Genomic DNA, 19,810 nt, shown 5'->3' on the forward strand with positions numbered 1-19,810 from the left:
ATATTAATACCAAGAAGTGGCTTCACACCTGACAATGATTACTATATACACACAGTCTATATAGATATCAGTGATATATATATATATATATATATATATATATATATATATACAGTATATATATAATAAATTCAAGTTAAATTCAGGAATTATAAACTGGTTAAAGTGATTCAAAACACTATTATTACATTTGCTCTTTCCATAAATTATATTAAGATAACTGTAATTAAATAGCAGAGTACAGTTTATCAATGATCTAATTGTCAATTGAAGATTACAATAAGATTAATAAGAAACAATCGTTACCATAGCTAGACTATCATTTATTTCATTTGACAGAACACCAACTCAATTTAAATATTATTATTTATCAATGAAGAATCATCTGGTTATAATTATTTATGTTGGAGTATCTCCATCGGAGGATACAGTGCGTAACCAATAAATATAATTATACTAATTCACAGTTCAAATACGTTTATTTATTAAAAGTTTTTTTATTTTATACATATAAAATAACAAATACATATGTTTATATGTATGTATGTGTGTTTATGTTTGTATTTTTTTTGTGTTATATGTTTTTTACATATTTTTTTGATGTGTTGTTAATCCAACAATGTAACACATTGTAAGTGGAAATGGATATTAGTGCACTTTATCTCCTAACACAGATGTCACAATTTCCATGACGAGACTACCCTGTCAATTTTTATATTATTGTCTTAAACAAATCTTTCATAATCTTAAATATTTTATCTGTGTTTGACATCACTTTTGGATTTCAATCTACTACGTTACTATCTAATACTATTTTTTTAATATTATACTTAGGTTAAGGCAAGGTGTATCACGGTGCATGTTTCTTACCTTACAAGGTCATTAATGTGTTCTCAATTGACAGTTATTACATTTTCCCCCAGTAAAAGTACCATAGGCACTTCTTGTTCGTTAGGAAAATAGTGGTGATATAGTATATAGTCTTTCTCTTTCACTGTATGTCTCTCCCGGTTCGCCATTCCTGAATTAAATAACAAAAAAAAAAAACAACAATCCCACAATCATATAAGTATCATATAATATATTTATGCAAATGATTTATTAATGTCTTCTATACTTTATGTACAAATATATTAAAAATAAAATGTGTCTATTTTACCATTTCTCATATGTGTATACATATTAAGGCATATCCACTATATTTTATATATTGCCTAAAGTATAACTGATTTTACTATTTAAGATTTGGACAAATATCAACTAAAATAAGTATTGATATTGTTCACTTGCATATTTAACTAACGTGAGTTGTAATTTAACTATCTGGTTATAGAATTTATTTTGATAGTTTTGTGCACTCTCCATTAACAGCATATTTCATTATCATAAGCAACACAATTAGGTTGAGAGCCTCTTAGGTAAGGATCTGTGGGAAATGACAGATGGTTCTTGTGCTAAATATTGCCTCAACGTTTTCTACAGTCAACCCTGTTAGTTTACAAAAATTATAAGAAATAACCTCATTGTGGACGTTGAGAGATGTAATATTAATGTGTATAGTAAAATAATAATTATTGACGTCTGTAACAATAAAAGTTTGTATTTATACATACATTACAATCAAATTAAAAAGATTAAATTAAAACGTGTTATATATAATAAGGCGCGACATTTTCACTCGGAAACAACGAAATACATATTTTTCGTTGCGAAGAAACTAATTTTGGGATGTAGTTAGGAAATTACTGGATCTTTCATAAATGTAAAAATCCAAAACTGTGAATTTACCGCATTGGTACGGCCTTTAGTTGTATTTTGAAATATATTTCATTGTAATTTCTACTTTTTGGTTATTAAACGTTCTGGGGATCAAGATTTATTTTTATTATTTTTTATATAATTTCCTGTCAAATAAGTTTGAGAGTTTTAATGCGCTCTCGTGATGTATACAACATTAAGATGTCCAAAACTAATGTCAAACACAGATGAAGCAAGATTTAAGATTATAATAGTCGTATAGGAAATTAATATAAGGATTGAAAGGGTGGTTTGATTTTGGAAATGTAATCTGTGCTCATAAGATTTCAGGACTTATTAACGTTAATGACAATTCTAAATTTTATTTATACATTCGCTATAACTGTAAACGAATTGAATTTAGTGGTTAAATTTTTTAAAAATGTTTGATTAAGCATGTGAAATGTTTAATTTATTTAACCACAGCATGTTTGGGTCGTCATTAAGAGAAGTTTACACAGAAAAGGTGACTACATTTAACAGCCTTATTCAGTCAATACTATTAGTTTCTTGTGATGAAAATTTAGGGACCAAGATGGTATTTCCACAAATTTAGAGTCCAGTAAAGCGTCTTTCAGAATGATTTTGGAAACAGGAAAATGCCTGTACTTGTACCATGCCCCTTAAAATAATACATTAAAATCTTCAGTACAATCGGATCCAGTAATCCTTACGTGATTAAGTAAAACACAGACACACACATTGATATTATTATATTTTTATAATATAAAATTATAAAACTGACATTATTATTTATCATAATGAACAGTGTAAATTGATAGTCATTTATAAATTAAAACACAATTTACTTGTTTTGCACCTTAAGGGGATGAATGTGACTAGTGATAACCCCTCACGGTGAGGTACTGATATATAAATTATATCAAATGATGTCAATACCGATATCACCTCTGATAAATAAACTGCGCAATACAAATGAGGGGTAAGCAGGAATCCCTGATATTCAAGGCCTCCACTATCCACCGTGCGTTAGCGAAGGCGCTGGAAAATTTCTTTTCTATCTGTCTGCTTCTATTTCTCTTTTTATACATGACATCCTAAAAACGAACCATACAGACATAGATGTTTTTCATGAGTCTAAATTTCTACATAATTTGATGATCGCACATGGGCCTATATGTGGTATTGCTTAGCGTTACTAACTGAGCAACGTATAATCTTATGACATTTAAACATGTGACATAGTGATTCGTGTAGGTATAGACTTGAAATTTCGGATTTTTGAAACAACCTCGGTGACACGTGGTATGGCGTATCCTTGCTTGTTAAATTAAGAAGCGACTTTACATGGTCGTAATCATAAATTATGAAATATGTATGAAACATATGTGCCAAACATAAATAGAAACCATTTAATTAATAAAATTAAGTGCCAAAACATAATAAGAGATCTGTTAACTAAGGTAAATAGTACTTAATTACAAATCTGGGATGATAATTGTATTAGCTCACGACCGTGTTAGGTTTAAATTCTATTTCAATTATCCTCGTGCACGTATTACGCGAGTGATTATACTGGAAGTTCCAGGTATTACCAAATAGTGTAGAGTAATTACTCATTAATTATAATATAAGAGAGTTATGCAATTGCCGTAAACAAACAAATGTCTCGAGTATCATCAAAATTTCCTTTCAACATTGATTGGCGGTAATTATCTAAGTCTGTTTCCAAATGTATGATTGATTATATAATTCCATAATCTTAAAATACTATTATATGCAATTATATTACAAGAACAAAGCAGCCTTGAATTCAAGAAATATCATAGACATATTGTCTCTTTTATTTTGCAAACGTCGCGGGAACGAAAGCATAAATCAGTCATAAATCCACACCGCCACGGAACAAATTCACTGTTATCTTTCTATCGGAGACTAAATACAGTTTGCTGTTTGGCCTAATCAGCTAGGAATTTGTAATTTTCATCGTCAATCGAGTATTTTACGTAATATTTCCGTTAAATTCCGCATTAAAAACATCTTTCAGTAGGAGAGGATTCTAAAGTAACATCTGCTGCGCTGCTAATTTTACGATATTTCTGTATGATATGATATCCACTATAGTACAAAAGGGGGAATTCAGACTTCTGCCAAAACCGATGGAAAAGCCACCAAGAGAGAAGGTTATGGGCGGTGTCACAGTCATTCCATCTTGAGGTAAAGGGCTTGTTTCTCTAGCCTTCATTATTTAAAGCGAACCTCTGACATTTCCTGATCAGTTTCCATTAGGTTCAAGCTTGGTAAACCCTTATCACCAAGAGAGTGTATAGTGGACGATATCAGTCATTCCACCTTGAAATAAAGGACGTTTTTCTTCAACCTCCATTAGTCAAAGCGGACCTATGACATTTCCTGATCAGTTTCCATTAGGTTCAAGCTTGGTAAACCCTTATCACCAAGAGAGTGTATAGTGGACGATATCAGTCATTCCACCTTGAAATAAAGGACGTTTTTCTTCAACCTCCATTAGTCAAAGCGGACCTATGACATTTCCTGATCAGTTTCCATTAGGTTCAAGCTTGGTAAACCCTTATCACCAAGAGAGTGTATAGTGGACGATATCAGTCATTCCACCTTGAAATAAAGGACGTTTTTCTTCAACCTCCATTAGTCAAAGCGGACGTATGACCTTTCCTGAACGGTTTCCCTTACGTTCGAGCTTCACCAACCTTTAATGCTTCAGAGAGCCTCACTCACTCCAACAACTATAATACTCCCCAGTAAACCAGACATATTGATCTAGTTATATTTGCTCAACAACACCTTGACATTTGCAGTTAATAATGTACCGTACATGACCTGAACATACTTTGGGATTGCTCTGCTTTGAGTTGCAATATCGGTTGTTGGTATTATTAGTGTAGATTCTACTGGCAAATATAAGCAATACAGAAGTGCTTAGCCTACATTGATTTAGCTTTAAACATAATATATTATAAACACATTGACAGCCATATAAATTTTGTGGATGATAAACACATTATGTTAGCTACAACAATAATAACAACGACACTGTGTTTGTTCCACACAAGTAACCATGCCATAAACTCTGCGGCCTAATTCCCTTAAACGTATATAGCCGGGAATATTGCCTCTTGGTCAGTTTGATAGGCCTTCCACCTGGGTTTTCTGTTGGTACAAGTATGTCAATATTATTACTGTTAAAAAGTGTTTTACTAAGAAACTTATGTAGTGGTAATTTCTCTTTCAATCTGTAACTAGCAAATATTTTATATTAGACTTTTTATATCCTCAATTTTTTATTACAGCTCTCTTTTCAGGACTTATATCAATATAAAATCAAAACATTATATCAATAACGCACGTAATTTATAGTAAAGGGAAACTAGCACTGATGGATTTAGAGCGTTTGGTTGTTGGAATTTTGATTCAGTGTTTTATGTTTAGAGTCAATATTTAGTTAGCGAATTTTATATTTCTTAAACGTTAGCTCATAAATCTAGATTATTTATAATTTTAATTTCAAAATTTTTCAATTTTAAAATTAGTTTTAATCTTTTCGTAGACAAAATTAAGAAAGCAATCTTTAAAACCATAATAGTAAATAAATAATTTTAAACAGCAGACACCTCTGATGCCATGATAATTATTTTAAATTTAAAGTAAGCTTAAAACTTTTATGTATTAAACTATATGCACCATTAAATGGGACTTGTTTAATCTTTAACCGCGTTTGTATCAGAACGCCTTTTCCCTTAAGCAAAGATTTCATAATGTAAGTGTTATGGAACTAATACCTATTACGAAAAATAAGTTTGTGGTAAAGTATAACATTGTTCATCATTGCTTGGAAATCATGTCATACGAAGAGATAGATTTAATATAACAAATAGTGACGAGAAAAGTTTTAGGCTACCCGGTTAAGCTAAAGAATAACGTTCAGCCACATTACATGTTGGACGTCATTACGCGGTACACGCAACTCATTTTTGTCTGTTTTGAGTTTCATGCAAAGCGTATGGATGAAATATTTCATAAAATTTCTTCCTTTATCATAAATTAATATATTTGTTCTATTATATTAGTTTTAATAACAGTGTACAAATAATAAATGTCCCCTTGAGTTAGAGAAGATACTAAAAGGAAAAAGTACGCTGTAAGTAAAGAGCTTGTTATCGACATTCAACATTGACTTTCCACTTTAATTTTTAGTCTGGAAATAAAATTTAGTAGTTAAGACCACATATTAACACTGTGGATACACACAGTTTGTTCATATAATTATTTATTCTGCTATTGTCGTTTATATAACGTAGATATTTGATTTATTTGTCTTTTTGTATTTATCAGGCTTCGCTGAGGATGCATTTCAAAGTATATACTCCGTTTTATTAGACTAAATGAAAAAAATGATATACGATACTACTCAGTTTGTTAAAAAGGTAAATTACTCTGCAAATTTCTTTTTACCCATAAGATAAATGTACAAATATTCGCTAACACTCAGTTACATCGCACTGACTGGCATGGATCATTATAAAACTCAGTTTTCCTATATAGAATTAAAGCTTTATGCAACATTTGAAGTCTATTGGTTACTTAATTTTCAAAATATCATGCAGAAAGAGAGACAAAGTGAAATACAATTATGCCAGCTTCTAGTGTAATAAACTTCACTGGCGCTGAAATAAATAAATATGTTTTTATATATTTAGAAAGTCTGTTATTTCCGCGCTATTATAAAATATTAATAAAAAAGAACTTTACATTCATATATTATGTATGGATATACTACAGTCTAGTAACAGTGTTGTAATAATAAAATGCTTCGACATAATGGCAATGTGCCGTCGCCTACTTACGATATACGTGCGCGCTATCTGGCTATTACTGCTGTACCGATTATAATGTTGGCATGTTACAACAATAATATAACCAATTATACTCCAACCTTGACGTAGGATTATTGTGTTCTATTACAGTTAAAATTTCTCGTTGACAACCGATTATCGGTCGTTACGTGAATTATTGTTCATGTACACCATTATTAGTCTTTGTAAAAGGTATAAATGTACTAAATTGGAAAATCGATAGGGGAACTGTATAGTATACCATAAACCGTTTTATTATCGCCAATACTTGAAATAATAAAATATTTTTAGAGACGATTCATTTGAAATAAAGAATAATGGTTGTAACGACTGTCTCGCGTGATAAGTTTTTTGAATGAATGTTCGAATAAAAATACATTCCAGTAGTTGAGATGAATGTTAGTTTAGATGGTGTGGATATTTTATAACCCACTAATAACCTGCCAGTAATGGTTGAAATATTTCTGACTTCTTAGTTTTAGGTCATGTATTATTTCGTTTTGCTTTTTGAACTGATTATTGGTCATGTAGACTATTATCATTCGTTATTCAAGGTAAATATTTACTGAATTAGAAAATCGATAAAGAGGTGTACAGAATAAAAAAAATGTTTTATTCCCATACATTTTCTGCAGTATTGAAAGAATTTTACAGAGATCGTTGTTTTTAATAAAGGATATTGGTTTTGACAACTAAAACGCGTGATTGACTGAATGTTTGAAATAAAATAAAACCTATTCTCATATATAATTTTGTGGACAGTAGATATACCTGACTTGAGAAACATCTAAAAAAAATTTAAAACTGTAATTTGTATACAAGAATACAAATTTATGGCACCGGCTGAGTATGATCCCGTTAGCTGGGTGGATGTATAAGAACCAAGGATCTAAGAATTCAAGACTTAAAAATATAATAAAAATAAAATATATCAGTACTAGAAATCTAATAAATCTGTGAAAATGCGATCGAAACTTATCTAACATTGGCGTTTAGATGTGGGCGATAACATTTTAGTTCTATTAGGATATTATCCTAGGCTAGGCAGAATTCAGGGAATTTGGATATTTTGTACTCTACTTGGTAGTAGATGGCGATATAGAAACAGCTTGGTTCCACATTCCTACTTTTGAATGAATGTTGAATCCTTGAACACAACAAATTTATGGAGAACTTATCAGTGAATTTTGAAAATAATGGATAAAAAATATACCATTTTATATTAGTTTATAAGAGATTTTAAAAATAGTTCCATATTTATGTACCTCATATCAAAAATACATTCTCGGGAAGGTATTTTTAATAATTATTCACATCTGAGAAACTAGATACCAATCTGCTTGCTTGTGTATGCTCTTAACTACCCTATCATCTGAAAATGTTAAAATAGAAAACGCTATTTCATATGGCTTGTAGTCTTCATCTCCGCTTTAAAGTTATTATGCCTACATTGAACTATTTACTTTAAAAATATTTAGGTTTAAATGGTGTGATAGTAAAATACTGTTTTCATTACACATAACTTTCAGATAAAGAGGTAAAAATAACACTATCTTAATTTTTCATACACTCTTTCCTATTTCCTCAATGAATTACTCCTGATCATATTCACATGAACATGCAAGTCGAATTATATAATTTCATGCCAACTGGAAGATAAGTTCTGCCTCTAAAAATGTCTAAGAAAATCATCGAATTACAAATATTTAATTTAAAGTGTATCTTTCAGAATAAAACATGTGTAGGGATGTACATAGTGCTTTATCTGTATAAAATTCATTTTAATAAAGTCAAACATAGTCAAATGTTCCCACCGTTTTAAATAATTCAAGAAATTGGGTTTGAGCTACAGTATCAAAAACATATAAGGTAATGTATATTAAGTGGATTGTCATACAAACACTCAAAACTAAAGTTTAGTTTAATTAAATAGGATTTATTCTAGACGGTGAATTAAATTGAAGTATGAGCACCTGCCATCAGCGCTACACGATTGTACTTTACAGTAGGATGCTTGGTTTCTTAATTGGTAAATGTTGCACAACAGTAAAACAAACTAAACAAGATTATGACCTTACAGTTTTAAATTGAATAAGAATATTAAAATTTCTATCCCAACATTGCATTTTTCTCATATAATATTTATATAACTAAATGAGGTTGTCTTTGAAAATAATATTGTCTTTGCGGTTGTCATAAGTTTGTAAGTATTATATAGTCATAACATCTGGATACGTTAATTTTGAAATCATAGAATAGAGAAAAAAGAATTATGAAATATTCATGTTAGCTGGGAATTATATTAATACATTATTTAGATATTTCCCTCTAGCACTAATGTTACATAATGATTTCAAAGGAGACAATAAATTAGGTAGTTTGGTTATAACCAGATGTCTTTATTTTTATTTATTTTCTGGTAAGAAGAATAACAATATACAGTTTACATAATAAATAACACCACTATGGAAAAATATTAATTACGTGTGCCTAGCATTATAAGTATATGTGGATGAAAATACTATACAAACTTCCAATACGACTTGTTAAAATCCAAATAAAACATGGAAACTTGATGTTTAGGGCTTGCCTACGCCAAGCGTGAAGGTACGAGATATTCGTATATTCACAAAGAATTTTATATGTGAAATATGTACCGGTTGAACGTTCTATTGGTATTCATCTCTGTAAATAATAAATAAAATACCTATACTAAATACCATGAAATATATTGATGGTTCCCTGATGAGATTGGACGACTTAAGGTATTAACGACACAGGACTGCGGAGGGTACGAACTCATCGAGACAGGCACGTAAAATATTCTATATTATGGTTGGGGTTCTTAATGAGCGTATAATTTGTATTAATGTCTTAGAAACGAGTAATTTTTATGAATCATTGCGTTTTAAGACTGTAAATACACGTCTCTCACAATCGGCGATCTTTAAATTACACTCGACGAGATAAAAGTTTACAAAGGGCATGTAATAATAGTTTTTGGTTTGTATATATTTTCGAAGATACATACATATACAATATGTATGTATACAATGTGTATTGTATGTATGTACATACATATCCTTAGTTCTTATTTCATCACAAGTTACTGAATTTGAATAAATAATATATCGTGATACTTACTACTTTTCACGTGTAAGGTAAGTCCTTAGTTACAAAATCATAAGGAAAACTGTTTACTCGTTTGTATTTTAAGAACAATTCTAAAGAGAGTACGTGACAAAAGGATGCCATTCATATTGGAGATGAAAGCAAATAACCAGAGGAGAAGATGTTTGTTTAATACCTGATTGAAAGCAAACTGAAGCTTTTAATTATAGTAAATTTAACATTCTTTTAGATTCTTCCTCCTATATACATTTAATCAACCTAATACCTGTATTCATTTTGCATCTTTAGAATTCTGTATTAGCTCTTTGAATAGAGAGAGATCTAGTTTTAATAGTAATAGTTTTATACGTTAAAAGTTTATTATTTATAAAATTTTAAATTTTGTATGATTAATTTTATTTTCATTATGTAATACCAAATTATAAATACCATTTATATTTACTTTTAGTTATATAACACTTTTCCAGTAATAGGATTGGGTCCCTGTCTTTTATTAAGGATAATGTGTTCGTGTATAGGAGGTACAGTATTAAATCAATGTTATTTATTTTTCAGAATATTTAAGGGTTTATCAAAATTTCGTAAAAATAGTTATGAGATATCGATGTATATAAATTCTCTATAGATAACTGCTATAGATAACCGAAACTCAGCTTAGCTGACTGGGCGCTCTTCTGTTCACCAGCCGTCAAGACAGACGACACCTGCAGTTCTTATGGAAGTATTTTCTAGGAAATACATTCTTAATTCACTGTATACATAATATTTCATGATTATTTTTTCCAAAATCGTTATTAGCTACATGTAATTTCAGCTCTTGAAGTATATTCATGGCCTTTTAATATGCGCTTTTGTTTTATTTCAAATATTATTTAAACATCAATAAACTGTATGCCATTACTCAACATTGTGATCCATGGCACGTGATCAATTATTCAAATATTTTTTTATCAGGAAATTAATGAGGAATTTTTTTCCTGTTCCAGGATGTATGATAAGTGCAAAAGTATACTTTAATAGTAATCGATATACGTTTTACTCTCTGCGGAGGTAAATTTGTCTTTGTTAATTGAAAACCCATTCAGCCAAACCCGCCCTCTGAAGATACTGCTGGATAAGCCTAATTATTAACACCAATTCTATCAAATCAAAAGTTCTGAACGCTCAATTTGTTTATGTAAAACTTAACATCTGAATTGAAAATGAACATAAAATATAGTATACTGTAAAACAGAGTTTAAAACAAGGATTAGGTTACGTTTTTACGCTATACAGACAAAAAGGTTTGGCATCTGGATGTTGTGGTGATCCATAAATGTATACTTCTTTTACAGTTTACAGAGTGTTCAAGTAACTTTATATATGAGGATTTGAAAATCTGACCAAGTATGAAAATTATTATAAGAAACGAATTATAATTACAGTTAATAGATTAAGTGATTTTTTATTTCTCATAAAATAATGTTGCGTTAGAACAATAGAACCTTTTTCGGTATGGATTCCTAAAGTATTATCTGTTAAAGTTACCAAATGTCTCCCACAGCATATAATGGAAATTATTGTAGGCAACCTCTTTGATAAAATAGCATTTAGTGTGTTCTACATTCCAGATATAAACAATTTAATTGAGTAAAAGTAGGTCAAAAGTTCACCAGTAAACAAACTAGAAACTACAATTTTACAACTAGAAAATCAAAATTCGATTTTTCCACAAAATAATTTAAAAAACGATTAAATAAATTTAATTAACGCTACTTGATTTTGACAGGTTAAGTTCATAACAACAACCAGCAGGTGAAAAGAAGTTAATGGTGATTGCACATGGCGGGAACTGTTGTCGAAGTTGCTGGAGCACAAATTGTTGATTGATCGATTTTTACAACACTGCACACAATAGTTATTGGACAACGGGGAGAAAACGATAAAATTACCGCGTTTTCAGTCAGTAAATTTAAAAAGCATGTTCATAATTCTGTTATTGGCTGAGATTTAACGAAGGAAATCACTCGAGAGCTAAAATAATTGAATTTCTGCCAGTCTGTCCACACAGATTTTGAAACTAGATTTGAACATCTTCATCGACTGCGTTACTATCTATATTCCTTTCTTTAAAATTGCACTGAATAGACAAAGTGGATCATGGTGCATATACGTTACTTAAACGTTCTAAACATTTTAAACTCTACCGGAGTTTTTTATGCCCATACCTGACTTCGTCTCCACAATTTTTGTCTCGTCTGTACAGTGCTAATTGATTGTAGTATTTCTTCACCACAGAATTAATGTTTCTGTATTGTTTGTTTTTACATTGTCCTTTCGTTACGTTTATGCTTCATGTTATAACTTCTCGTGTTGGTAATAGAAAACTATACTGATATAAACTTATAATTAACATCAGTGTTTTCTTTCTCCCAATACTGTTCCCAATTCTTGGTACGGTATATAAAACACAGTATTTAAATAGAAATTCAAAATATGGACAAGAAACGGACTGCAGTATCTGCAGTACACTGAATTCCTGTACAGAAATCAACGAAGGTTCGCTCTTAAGCTGTATACAAATGTTTGTTAAAAGATCAGTTTTAGACTCTAATAGTTAAGTGTGAAGTATAAATAAAAAAGGCTTTTAATACTGAAGCGGACTTAACAAATTGTACATGGACTATACCAATGAGGGTTTTATGTTTTGTATGTACTATATTTGACATAAATTGCTTCCACAACAAGCGATAAGAAGGTCGAATCCTACACAGCACGGTGCCAAATTATCTACTTGACTTTGCGTTTTCTTATCTGCGAACCGGTTCAGAGATGTAGTTCCAAATGTGGTATTCATTATAAATGTTGATAAATCAGTGCGTGTTTCTAGTAGAGAGTGTTGTCAAGAATGGATCTAGACTTTAAGTTACCTGGTGTAAGAAAATCATTTGGCACCCCTTCCCCAATTTGAGAAAAATTATTTGTTTCTTATAAATATTGTTCTAACTCATTATAATTTATTAAAATTGTTAATTGTTTGTGTACTTAGGGTGGTTCATATTATACGATCAAAATTTATATTGAAAATTAAATTACTGTTACCGTACCTATATAATTAGAGAACTCATAACATTCAATAAATGTAGACTTAAATCTAAAACATTACGAAATCCTAATAATTTTCCATCATCAGATATTAGTGTAGTTGCGAGCTCCAGAGTTCAAGCTTTCTTCATTAAAATGGTCTATTAACTGTTATTAAATTTGTTCCGAGTAAAAGCACTGTACAATTTTGCTCACGATGACAATAGTGGTGATGGTGTATATACTATCGCTCTTTCACTAGAGTTATCACAATTTTTGAATTTTTGAATTGTGTAATTTTTATTGGTATATTAAATTATATTCGATATAACTATCACACTATCATATTAACATCATATATGCGTAATATTCTATTATTTATCTACAAATATGCAGGGTGAATAAATTGTCAGGACCTCCTACCCCTATATTTTGTCCTAAACTTTATATAAGGAGATATCCTTTGGGTAGTAGTGCAATGTGGAAAGAAAGTTTCATTTGGTGATTTTGAATATTTGTTGTGTCTCCAAAAAATGCGGGATTTTTGGTGCAACTAAAAATTTTCGAGGTGAACCCTTGTCAAGTGACCTCTCATTTAGATATGTTAGTCTTTAATATTTTCTTTTGTCTTTACACTTTCATGATTTTGTAGCTGTAAAATTACTGTCTGTAAGGATTGGTGTTTTACCATGAAAAGTTGGGCGTTGGAATATATAAGACTGTAGTTAGATTTTTACTATAAAAAGTCTGATATAGTTTTTACCAATTAAAGCTTGGCTGTGAACTATTAGGCTTGGCTATTGTGAGAGGAGTTATTAGTAAGTTCGATCGCCAATGCAACACACTCAATTACTTTTATTTCATTTAATATCACTAATCAGATATCAAAAATATACATTTAGCACAAAAACCTTAATATTAAGTTTTATATAAAGTATAAGTTTAATTTTAATATTAGGCACTCCTAACCTCTCACATAGGTATCTCCCTACTAAGCAACGTTTAGGAAAGTATTCAATTGAAAATTATGAAACAAAATTTTAGACACTTTTGTAGTGTTGAACGTGTTCTACTCAGTGGACGAGTTTATGGACAACACACCGGGAAACATTGGCTTGAGATTCTTTAAAATTTTCTACTCAGCTCAAAATTTAAAACTCTTTCTCTGGCTGTTACTTTATATTACTCGGTTATTTAAAAACCATCCTTTCTATTTATTTACTTAACAAACATTTTAGCTTTTTACGTAAATTTAAGAAGTTGACGTATGCTATGCATACCTGCTTTTTTCTACAGCAATAAACAAATATATTGTTATTATTAATTATTGCATTATGATAGGTAATACAAAGCTTGTTGGTAAAACTGTCTTTACTGCGGCTATACAATTTAAATTCAATTATCAAGAGCTAGAATTCTATGAGAAAGTAAAAGGACTTATTATTGACAGGCACTTGAGATGGATTGAACAGACATCTTTGATGTGTAATAGAGTCTTTGACGGTGCACACAGCCTCAAGCGGTTGACTTCATATCCACCTCTGCGCTGCTTGTTGAAGTCACATAATGCTGATAAAGATTCTTGTACTTTCTGACTTAAACAACTGTGTCATAGCCATTGATGACATGACTGTTGAGCTTTCTAATAGACTCCAGCATGTCCAAACCTTTGCATTAGATTCATTTTAAATCTCTGACTTGATGGTAACGTAACGCTCTCTTTCAAACTAAAATTAAAAGATAGATATACTCACTCACTTTGTTGAACGTTTTTTTAAATACGAATTTTAAATTGAGTTATTTATCAAACAATTTACGTTTGAAGTAAGTGAACTATGTAGAAGGACGGGTGTGTTCTTATTGTCTATTCCAACTCATCGAACAACTCCTTTTAGTAAATCATATACTGGTTCTGCCTGTCGATTGTAGAGTGCTTTTTCAGTAAAAATCGGAGCCATCGTCCTCGCGCTCGCTTTGGAATGGAGGTCAGAGCCTTGATGCTGAGAGCTCAAAGGGTATAGGGGTTGGCAACCTTGGGTTTTGGTACGAAAGTGTGTCTTGTAATAGTAGTGTACATATTTATACATTTAAATTAATTTACATATTTTATTAAAAGTAATTTAGTTTAATGTTTCAGTTACAGAAATAGGTCGTATTACAAATAAGCTATGAATTATCGACATTCTGTTAGTGTATTGTGATAAGCAAAGAACACAGACGGGCCGGAGTGAAGTGTTGCTCTTATTAAAGGACAATAGCAAGCTGGGCTGAGTTTATTTTCATGGTTTTGTTTGTGTTCAGCTGCCACGCTACTTGAAAAAGTGGCAGTGTAAATTCCATTTATTTATTTTTAAATTGTATTTTTCATGTAGTAAAACATTATTCATCATTCATCACTTATTGATGCTTGTTTTATTAAGTTAAGTCTTTTATTTATAAGTTGGATTCACGAAAAGTTTTTAAAATTCTTTTTATTTTTAAATAAAAGATTTATGTTTATTTATTAACGTATGTATGTTCGTTTAATTTTTTATGACGTGATTGGGCATAGAGAACTTACATAACTTTGCCTTCAATACAGGCATTTTAAATTTAATTTTCATTTCAAATTCAAATGACTTTATTTGTACCATATATACAAAAGGGCGAATTTAGGGCCATAAGGCTCATTTGATCTCATTTCGCTAGAAGCAAGAAAATCGTAGTGAAAATCTATTTGTAAGCAAACTGGATTATATTATGTGACATTTAAACATTCGAAATAGTGATAAATGTAGCTACATACTTGAATTTTAGCATATAACTTCAGAGAACCCTGTTATGCTGCACTTGTTTTGGCATATCCTAGCATGTTAAATAAAGTAAGAAACCACGTAATATAGACTACAGGTTGACCGTAATCGTAGAATATGGAATATATTATTTAATTTCAGGAACATATTCGCCATCTATAAATAGAAGCAATTGAATGAATACAATGATGTGCATAAAAAATATATTTTGTGCTTGGTTGGAGATTGGCTCACTCATAACGTTAAATTTTATTTTATTAAAACTAATATCTGTAACACAATAAAATATCTGTTTACTAAAGTAATCTTATTTAATTACAAATCTGAGAGGATAACTGTATTAGTTCACCTCCGTTTTAGGTTTACAGTCTATTGTAATTATCCACGTGTACATATTCCGTGAATGATTATACGAGGAATTACAGCTATATACCAAATAGTGCAGAGTAGTTACTCATTAATTATAATATGACAGAGTGCAATAGCCGTAAACATATATACCCGTTCTCATCTAGCAATCTAAATATTTTTGTAATATTCCTTTATATTTACTGTGTAAATACATTTTGAACTGATGGTTTGCAATCAGAAAATACTATTATGAAAATTAATAATATCTAAATAATTTTTAAATAATTGGAGATGCATTTAACTACCGTGACTGTTTTATGGAGGTCACGGGAACAAAAGCATAAATCAGTCATACATCCACACCGCCATGGATCAAATTTACTGCTTTCCTTTGTATCGTAGAGAGATTTTTATTTAGCCCACTTAGCTGATAGTTTGTAATTTTATCTTCAGTCTAGTTCTTCGCATAATAACCCAATTGAAGTCCGCACAATAAAGGTCAAGGTGACTGAAAGTTAAGGTACAAACTTCAAACATATTTCAATAGTACAATAAGCTACAGTAATCTGTGTTGCGTTCTCACCCGCACGTTATATCTGGCAGACAGGATATTAAGAATTACAAGGAAAAGGGGAATCGAGATACATGCCTAAGTCCGATGAAAAAGCTAACAAGAGAGTGGATAGTGGCCGATTCACAGTTATTCCACCTCGGAAGAAAATATGTTTTTCTTGAACCCTCATTAGTGAAATTTTAGTGGATCTTTAAACTTTCATGAGTGGTTTCCCTTACGATCAAGCTTGTTAAAGCCTTTATTACCAAGTAAGCTTCCCTCACTCCACCCAATTAACTAGACGTATCGATCAAGTTATATTTTTACAACAATATCTTGACATTTGCCGTTATTAATGTGCGCGTGCCTGAACTGAACATGTGAACTGCAATACTACTAGCTTAGAGCTGCAAAATCGGTTTATGTTATTATTAGTGTAGGTTCTACTGACAAATATAAACATGCCAGAAGTGAAAGCTCCTGAAATTATAAAAATGTATCTTATACAGGCAACATTTATTTAGCTTTAAACAAATATTATGATCAACACGTTCTCAACCTATTAATTTTTATTGTTCACAAAACTTGAGGTTGATAAACACATTTTATTGGCTACAGCATTAATAAAATTGACATTGTGTTTGTTACATAAAAGTAGCCACGCCATAAACTCTGCTGCCTTAATTCCCTTAAACGTATACCCGGGAATATTGCCTCCCGTTGCTCAGTTTGATAGGTCTTTCAGCTGGATTTTCTGTAAGTATTAGTACTTATACTTGGAGTTTCTCTTTCAATGTTTAATTAGCAAAAATGTTATATTCGGCTCTTCATGTTTTCCGTTCTAATTAAGATGTTATTGAAAAATTAAAAGCAAAACATATTGTATTAACCATAACTTTTAGCAAAGGGAAATTAATACTAAAAGATTAAGAACATTAAAAGATAGTTGAAACCAAGTTATAAATAATGTCGGAATTTGCTTCTCAGACAAAGTTTAATCCAGTTTTTATATTTAAAAAACACATTTATAATTAGTGAGTTTACAAGTACAACAATTTTGCTCATAACTGTAGAATATTAATAATTATTCATTTGAATAAAGGTTAGTTTCTCTCTTCTCGTAGACATAAACGGGAAAAGAAAATTTTCAACACATAACAGCAAATTAATAATTTTAAACATCAGAAACAACTGATTCAATGATAATCATTTTAAATTTAAAGTAAGTTTAAATACATGTAAACTGTATCCACTATTTATTCAGACTTTACCGCATTTGAATCAGAACATACCCTTAGGCCAAGATTGAAATATTAGTGTTTAAGTACTAATAAGAGAAATAAGTTGGTGGAAAAGCCTGAAGTTGTTCAACTTTGCATGGAAATTATGCCATTAGATGGGATACATTTAATATAGTACATAGTGGCGAGAAATTTCTTTAGAACTAATAATTCTATTACGTAAAGTTAGTAGACCAATTGGCAAAGCTACCCAATTGAGTCAACAAAAATTGAAAGTTACGTGTACTCACTTACTCAACAAATATGAAGTAAAATGCTATATATAAATAATAAAAAATATAAAAAAATGTTATTGTACTGAGAATTGCGTTTAGTAGTTATTAGGATAGTATAGATTCCTCTCATTAGTAGGTTTAAAGGCTTTTTTTATTGCCCACGAAATAAGCCATCGAGTAGTGGCCAATCATTGTCTTAGTTGAGCACTTTTACTCTAGGTAATTATTAAAAAAATCATATCGAAAAGGAATATTCACTAAAATGACGCTCAGCCAAATTCCACTTTATACATCATACTGCATTATACGTGACTACTTTTGTATCTGAAGATATGGATTTCAATCCAAAGTTTATGGATGAAATATTTCTTGAGATATCTTGAACCATGATAAATTAATTTTTTTTCTTTAAGAATATTTTCATATCAGTGTGAAAATAATAAATGCACCCACGAATTACAGTTGGTACAACAACGTAAATGTACGCTGAAATAAATGTCTTCTTACCAGACTTTTATCATTGAATTTCCACTTTTTTACTCTGAAAATAAAATTTGACTTGTAAAAATCTCACATGATTATACACAGTTTGTTTAAAATTGATTTATTCTGCTATTTTTGTTCAATTAATGTAAATATTTAAATTTTTTTCGTGGTAAAGACTTCGTTGAAGTAGCATTTAAAATTATGTACTTCATTTCTTAGGCTATACGTAATACGTCATATGATTGTATTCAGTATTCTTACATTGAAGTAAAGCTTTATGCAACTTTAAAAGTCAATCATATTTTAGATATTGTACGGAAAGTCAGACAGATAGACAGAAATACAATTTTTCCAGTCTCTCGCGAGATAAGTTTCGTTGATGGCCAACTAATTAAAAATGTGTTCGTATAATTATAAATGCTGTTAATCTCCACTATCTTACATATTAATTAAAAATAACTCTACATTAATATAACGTGTATGGATATATTACAATTTGGTAACAGTGTTGTAATAATAAAATGCTTTCGACACAATGGCAATGTGCTGTCGCCTACGTAAGATAAACGTGCGCGCTATCTGGCTATTACTTCTGTACTGATTGCAATGTTGGCATGTTACAACAATAATATAACCAATAATTATACTCCAACCTTGACGTAGGATTATTGTGTTCTATTACAGTTCAAACCTCTCGTGACAATCGATTATATCGGTCGTTACGTGAATTATTGTTCATGTACAACATTATTAGTCTTTGTAAAAGGTATAAATGTACTGAATTGGCACATCGATAGGGAACTGTATAGTATACCATAAACCGTTTTATTATCGCCAATGTTCTGCATACATGAAATAATAAAATATTTTTAGAGATGATTCTTTTGAAATAAAGAATATTGGTTGTAACGACTGTCTCGCGTGATAAGTTTATTGAATGAATGTTCGAATAAAAATACATTCACTGGAATGTGTGTTGTTTAGATGGTGTAGCTTATTTTATAACACACTAATAACCTGCCAGTAATGGTTGAAATATTGCTGACTTCTTAGTAAAACTACTAAGAACTACTACTCTTAGTAGAAGGTCATGTATTATTTTGTTATGCTTTTAGAAGTTTTTAAAAAGTGGGCAAAGAAGTCATAAACTTACATCACAATTTTAGGATGGGGTGGTTGGAGTACGTAAAATTTAGCACCAAATAAAATAAATATTTTTTTACTATATGTACGTATTCCTACTTCTTAATGGGTTTTAAACCCTTGA

The sequence above is a fragment of the Homalodisca vitripennis genome, chromosome 2 (assembly GCF_021130785.1).
Source record: "Homalodisca vitripennis isolate AUS2020 chromosome 2, UT_GWSS_2.1, whole genome shotgun sequence".
Classification (NCBI taxonomy): Eukaryota; Metazoa; Arthropoda; class Insecta; order Hemiptera; family Cicadellidae; genus Homalodisca; species Homalodisca vitripennis.